The sequence below is a fragment of the Macrotis lagotis genome, chromosome 6 (genome assembly GCF_037893015.1).
Source record: "Macrotis lagotis isolate mMagLag1 chromosome 6, bilby.v1.9.chrom.fasta, whole genome shotgun sequence".
Classification (NCBI taxonomy): domain Eukaryota; kingdom Metazoa; phylum Chordata; class Mammalia; order Peramelemorphia; family Peramelidae; genus Macrotis; species Macrotis lagotis.
In genome coordinates, this window is record NC_133663.1 from 71,177,824 (window position 1) to 71,184,185 (window position 6,362).

At 39.1% G+C, this 6,362-nt stretch overlaps 1 long non-coding RNA gene across 1 annotated transcript; it reads left to right on the top strand.

Moving 5' to 3' along the window:
- Nucleotides 1–222: 222 nt before the first annotated feature.
- On the top strand, nt 223–6,007 carry LOC141491698 (uncharacterized). Its single transcript, XR_012469711.1, has 3 exons — nt 223–317; nt 2,337–2,419; nt 5,721–6,007. It is a non-coding gene; the product is annotated as an uncharacterized LOC141491698 (long non-coding RNA).
- The last annotated feature ends 355 nt before the right edge of the window (nt 6,008–6,362 follow it).

The following is a 6,362-nucleotide window of genomic DNA, read 5'->3' on the forward strand; positions in this document are numbered from 1 at the left end:
TGATAGAAAGCATTATGACGGGTCAGTAACCAGGTCAATCACTCCCTTCTAAGCTCTTGGGTGCCTTGTGGATCCCAGCTGTCTGAGTCCAAAGAAGTTAATCATTGGCAAAAGAAGGGGGTGGGGAGAAGACACTTGATTGGGTTGGATTAAATGGATTGTTCAAAGAGTTGGGACAGATAAAAAACATTTCATCATTTCTAATTTATGTTGGGAGTGAGGATTCTCCTTGACTTGCCTCAGAACCATCTGTGTGATTTATCATAAAGAATCATGATTTGAGAACATAGGATGATGGGTTCTAGAATCTGGAAAATGTAAGATCTTACCTTTTTTTGTTTTTTGCAAGGCAATGGGGTTAAGTGATTTGTCCCAGGGTCAAACAGCTAAGTAAGTATTATGTGCCTGAAGCTGGATTTGAACACAGATCCTCCTGACTACAGGGACAGTGTTCTATCCACTGCATCATCTAGCACCATCCCCTAGATCTTACCTTCAAAGATACCAGTCCACTGAGTCAGGAAAAGTCTTGGATTTGGGTTGGAAGACCCCCAACCTGGAATCTAGAAAATGCAAGATCTTACCCTCAAAGATCCCAATTCAATCAGTCAGAAAAAAAGTCTTGGACTTGGGATTAAAGACCTAAATTCCCAGAAACTAGAAAGTCCTTGGTTCAAATCCAGTCTTTGATACATAAGAGCTGTAAAGTTCCCTGATCCTCAGTGTTCTAGGCAGCTCTTGGAGGCTACAGAAAAGATGCTGATCTGCATTGATTGAAGGAGATTCTGCAGCTCAGAGTTCTCTAGAAATAAAATTTCATGGCTCCATTTCCTATCTTAATGTTTGTTCTATCTATAAGTTGTAAGAAAGGTCCTTGTGTATTTGCATGTATGTATGTATGTATGTATATAGCATTATATATAGTAAATGAGTTATTAGTAGTAGTAAAAAATAATCAATATTTACATAGCACTTTCATGTTTGCAAAGAACTTTCCAACTATTTCATCTGATCCTTATAACAATGCTGAGAGGTAGGTGATAATAATAATGATAATAACTAACATATATATTGCCTATAGGTCAGACCCTGTGCTAAGGATTTTGCAATTATTATCTCATTCTCTCCACACAATAACCTTGGGAAGTAGGTGTTAAAATCATCCACATTTTACAGATGTGGAAATAGAAGTAGAAAAGGTTAAGTGATTTGTCCAGAATCCATAGTTAGTAAGTGTCTATGTCTGGATTTGAACTCTGGTCTTCTAACATTGAGTCCACTGTACCTCTTGGCAGCCTTTGAGTAGCTCTTATTACTACAGGTAATAAATATGGCTCCTGGGAAAATTAAGAGAAAGATGAACGCCATTGAAGAGGAAAGCAGGATTGTTTTGCCTGGTGGAAAGGGCAGCCAGAGAGGCTTTGGTGCAGAATGGGCAAGACTGGCCAGAACAGAGGGAATAGGCACCACAGAGATGAGAAATAAAGGCAGAACCACTTTAGGTGTTGGACCAGAGGGACAGTGAAGAACCTTGGGAGACTCAAGGAATATGAGATTGGGGGGGGGGGGAGAAGGATGAAGAAAATGATTGTTCCAGTCCCACAGGCAAATAGTGGTGATGAAAGAAGAACAAAGCATGGGTGGGGTGTTGCAAGGGATCAAACTTTGGAGAGAGGGGAATTCAGGAGGCATTGGAAAGATCAGGAGCCAAACAGATAGCTTTGCCATGAACATAGAATGAGGTCTGACTGTAACAAATGAGGCAGCCTGCTATTCCCATCAGATTTTAAGTATAGGGTTTCAACCCAGCTGATACCCAAACTTGTATTTCTTTTTTATTGTTTCCGTACCTTTTTTCCAATAAACAGGGTGTACCATCTGCAAAATGTTAGTCAGAGGAAATAAAAACCAAGAGGAAATTACATTACAATGCCATAAGTCAATATGCTACACCTGGGATACCATTTGAGACACATGCATCTTCACTTACATTAATATTAAAGACCCGATTGTTTTCAAACTGCAAATGGAGGGGCAGTTCTAAGACCAACTATGAAATGCTCATTTTTCTACCTTACCAAGCTTCCCTGCATGTCCCTAAATGACATTTCTCCGATGGCATAGCAAATAATCATCAGGGGTAGATAGGGACATTCAATGCAAGCAAAATATGGCAGCATTCTTGACAAAAAGAGAGCATTTTAAGTCAGGAAAATAAAGTGCATTAACTGGACAAACAGGCACCAAATAAGATGGATGCTAAAGAAAAGTAACATGATTTGCCTAACTCTATTCTTTCATCCTTGCCTTTTTGTCTTGGCCTTTGTATTCTTTAGGAAAAGATTCCTGTGAGATTCAAGGAGAGGTGAAGCACATTAAGGGTTGGACTACCTTGGAAGCTGGGAGTCCCCATGACAAGGTCATATCTTTTGTAGTTGTTTGTTTCTTTGTTTTTTGCAAGGCAATGGGGAAGTGTCTTGCCTAAGGTCACACAGCTAGTCCATTATTAAGTGTCTGAGGCTGGATTTGAACTCAGGTATTCCTGACTCCAGGGCTGGTGCTCTATCCACTGCGCCACGTAGCCACCCCGACAAGGCCATATCTTACTCAGTTTTGCAGCATCCAACAAATTGCTTCAACTCCCTATGCCTGTTGCACTTTATAAAACAAAATTGGAGAACTTCCTACCTACTGAGCAATACCCCCCCCCAAATGCTACTACAAGCCATCTATCATTGTTCTGGTAAACCAGCCTTCATTATCTAGTAATACTTTCTATCACAAATTTAGATCAATAAGGCCTAGAAATATGCCAATCTAATAGCCTCATTTTGCAAATAAGGAAAAAATATAGAGAGCTTAAATGGTTTTCCCAAGGATACACAAGTAATAAGTGGCCAACTTGTTCCTTCTACATCTTCCTGCATTCTCTTATCCATACCAAGACCAACACCATCTGCCCCCAGACCCACTTCAGCCCTGTCTACCCCTTTTTAACCTTATATTTATATTTTAGAGCCTATACCTCCAATTTCTAACAAACTCTGCTTATTCCTTGAATTTTTTCATCCACATACTTTCTGCTTCCTACTTAAGAAGAAATTTCGTTTTAAACTATGGACACCATATTCCTTTCAACCCTTTCCAGTGGAGGCTTCTCCTTTGCCAGCACACTTAAGTCAGACCTGCCAAGAGAAGAGTTGGCATTTTCCTGAATCCCACTACTATCCCTTTACCATTATTCATCAATAATCTCTTCCAAGCAATTTTTACCATCTCTCCCTCTCATCCTTGTTGCTATCATCTCCCAACCATCAAGTTCCCCAATTCTCAATTTTGACATTTGACTTAAGGGCTTCCCTTTCACCTCATCACCTATCCAGCACTTCAGAAATACCTTGATTACATATTTCCTCAACTTCCTCATCTCCAATATTCTTTTCCATTCTACTTTAGCAACAGAGTCACATCACCATTAGCCTCATCATCACATCCCCACACTCAAGATACTAAACTTTGAAATTGTCCTCTCTCATTATCATCAGTGACCTGACTAACCTATTTTATACCTGTCCCTATTCCTCATTCACACTAAACCTGGTTTTCATTCTTGTAACCAGAGTACTCAGTTTTTGGTACCCAAATTGTACCCAAATGGTACCCATTTTTGGTACCAAAAATGAATTGACTCATCTTTCAAAGAGCTCCAAGTCCTCTAAGACCTCAAACTACAGAAACATCAAGCACAAAGCAGGTTTTCATGAAGGCATGTAAGGGGAAAAAAAAGGTGATTGTATCTGATCCTTTGGATTGAAATAAAAGTTATATATCTGCTCCCTTCCACTGTGCTAGATGGTTTCCCTCAGAAGATGCAGTCCCTGAATAGTCAAAGCACCAATTATTGAAGTCCCTGCCTTCTGCCCAGTTCTCATTGGTCCTGAGGTCTTTTCAATGTCCTCTACCATCCTTTTGCAGTCTACATACCCTTTTGCTTCCACTCCCTCTCTTCCAAGCTTCATCCTCATCTCTCAACATAGTGCTACAGTTATAAACCACTTGGCCTGGCACCACCAAACTCTCATAGCTCCCAGTTTGACCCTGCAACTTCTTAGTGTTGGCATGGTGGCCTGATCACATCCTTCAATCTTCTTTAAACTTCTCATGGCATCTCCACCTAGAAGGGGCCCAGGTAATTTCATCTACCACACTGGTAAAGAAAAATGTGTGCCTCAATCTTTGCCAAGTTAATGGTAACCTTAAATCATGGGTCTTTGGGGCATATGACCACCATATTTTCATTGTAATCTCTAGTTCCTGAAAACCTCTATTCCCCACTTTGACTTTACTTGCCTCCCATCTTTATCTCATGATCTCATTTTTATAATTCTCTGCTACCAGCCTAGAAATCCTTGCTCTCCCTGATCTGATGATTATCTTACAATGCTGGGGATCCCCTCACTAGAGGAAGTCAGGAAATATTACTGATTTCATCAACTATATATATTCATGCTTCAGAACCTCAGCTGAACCTTCTTGAAAATTCTAGTCTGTTCTATTTAATGCCCCATCTCATTCCCCAAAGCAAAGGTTCTGACCTTTTTTCTCTCTTCAGGATTTCACCTTTGCCCATTGGGTGGGGGGGAGCTACTAGGTATTTAAGTGTATATGTATATGTTCCTCTATTGGATTATAAACTGCATGAGGGCAGTTTTGTTTAATCTTTCTGTGAGACTTGGTTCAAGGGTTCTTAATTTGAGAATACAAGAATGTAAAAAAAATTAATAACTATTTTCATATAATTTGTTTCCTATGCAATTCCATTAATTTCATTTTATATATTTAAAAAATATTGTGAGTAAATTTAACCAGACTGACAAAAGGGTCAGGCTCGCTCTCTCGCTCTCTCTCTCTCTCTCTCTCTCTCTCTCTCACACACACACACACACACACACACACACACACACACCACTCATGCCTAAGAATCCCTGACTTCAGTATTTCAAAATTTGTAGCTTTAAGAGTGGTCCTACAAGAATGCAAATAAAAAGCTTTTAATCCTTTAGTCAATAGTTTTGTGAACAAAACTCATTACTTCAGGTGTCAACATCAGGTGAGGAGCCCTAAGAATTTATCACCAATGAACCTCAAATGACAAATCCAGACAAATTCCAGTATTTGAAATCTTTTTTGATTTTGACTCAGAGAGTTTAAGTGACTGCTCTGTAGTCATTCAGTTACTAAGTGACAGAGCTAAGAATCAAATCCATATCCCTTTGATTACATGGGACTCTTCTGTAGCATGTTAAGCTCTTTAAAAAAAAAAGATGAGATGGCAATCAGTGACAAAATTAATAGAGCACTGACCCTAAATCAGGAGGACCTGAGTTAAAAATCTAGATTCAGATAATTACTAGCTGTATGACCCTGGGCAAGTCACTTCACTTTGCCTCCAAAAAAAAATTTAAATGAAAAGGATAAAAACATCACTTGTACAAAAATATTCATAGCAGCCCTGTTTGTGGTGGCAAAGAATTGGAAATTAAGTGCATGTCCTTCAATTGGGGAATGACTTAGCAAACTGTGGTATATATATGTCATGGAACACTATTATTCTATAAGAAACCAGGAGGGATGGGAATTCAGGGAAGCCTGGAGGGATTTGCATGAACTAATGCTGAGTGAGATGAGCAGAACCAGAATAACGTTTTACTCCCTAACAGCAACATGGGGGCAATGATCAACCTGGATGGACTTGCTCATTCCATCGGTGCAACAATCAGGAACAATTTGGGGCTGTCTGCAATGGAGAATACCATCTGTATCCAGAGAAAGAACTGTGGAATGTGAACAAAGACCAAGGACTATTAACTTTAATTTAGGGGGAAAAAAACCTGATATCTTATTGTCTGATCTTGCTATCTCTTATACTTTGTTTCTTCCTTAAGGATATGATTTCTCTCTCATCACATTCAATTTGGATCAATGTATACCATGGAAACAATGTAAAGACTGGCAAATTGCCTTCTGTGGGGGGTGGGGGAGGGAAGTAAGATTAGGGGAAAATTGTAAAACTCAAAATAAATAAAATCTTTAAGTAAAAAAATGAAAAGAAAAGAGAGGTAAAGTCATTTGATGGTCAGAGTCAGTGAACTATCAGTACAGCAAGCTTTTGGCAACTATTGTCCAGTTAAGAACAATGAAATCTGTTAAATCTGCCTAAGTCTTGGAAAAGATGCTGTAAGAAAGGAAAAGTTAAACTTTTGGTTCACATACTATAAGCCCTGTCCTCTTGTCATTCAAACTGAGAAAAATGAAGCTGCATCATTGAAATCCTTTCATCTTAAACTTAGATGCCCTTTTAA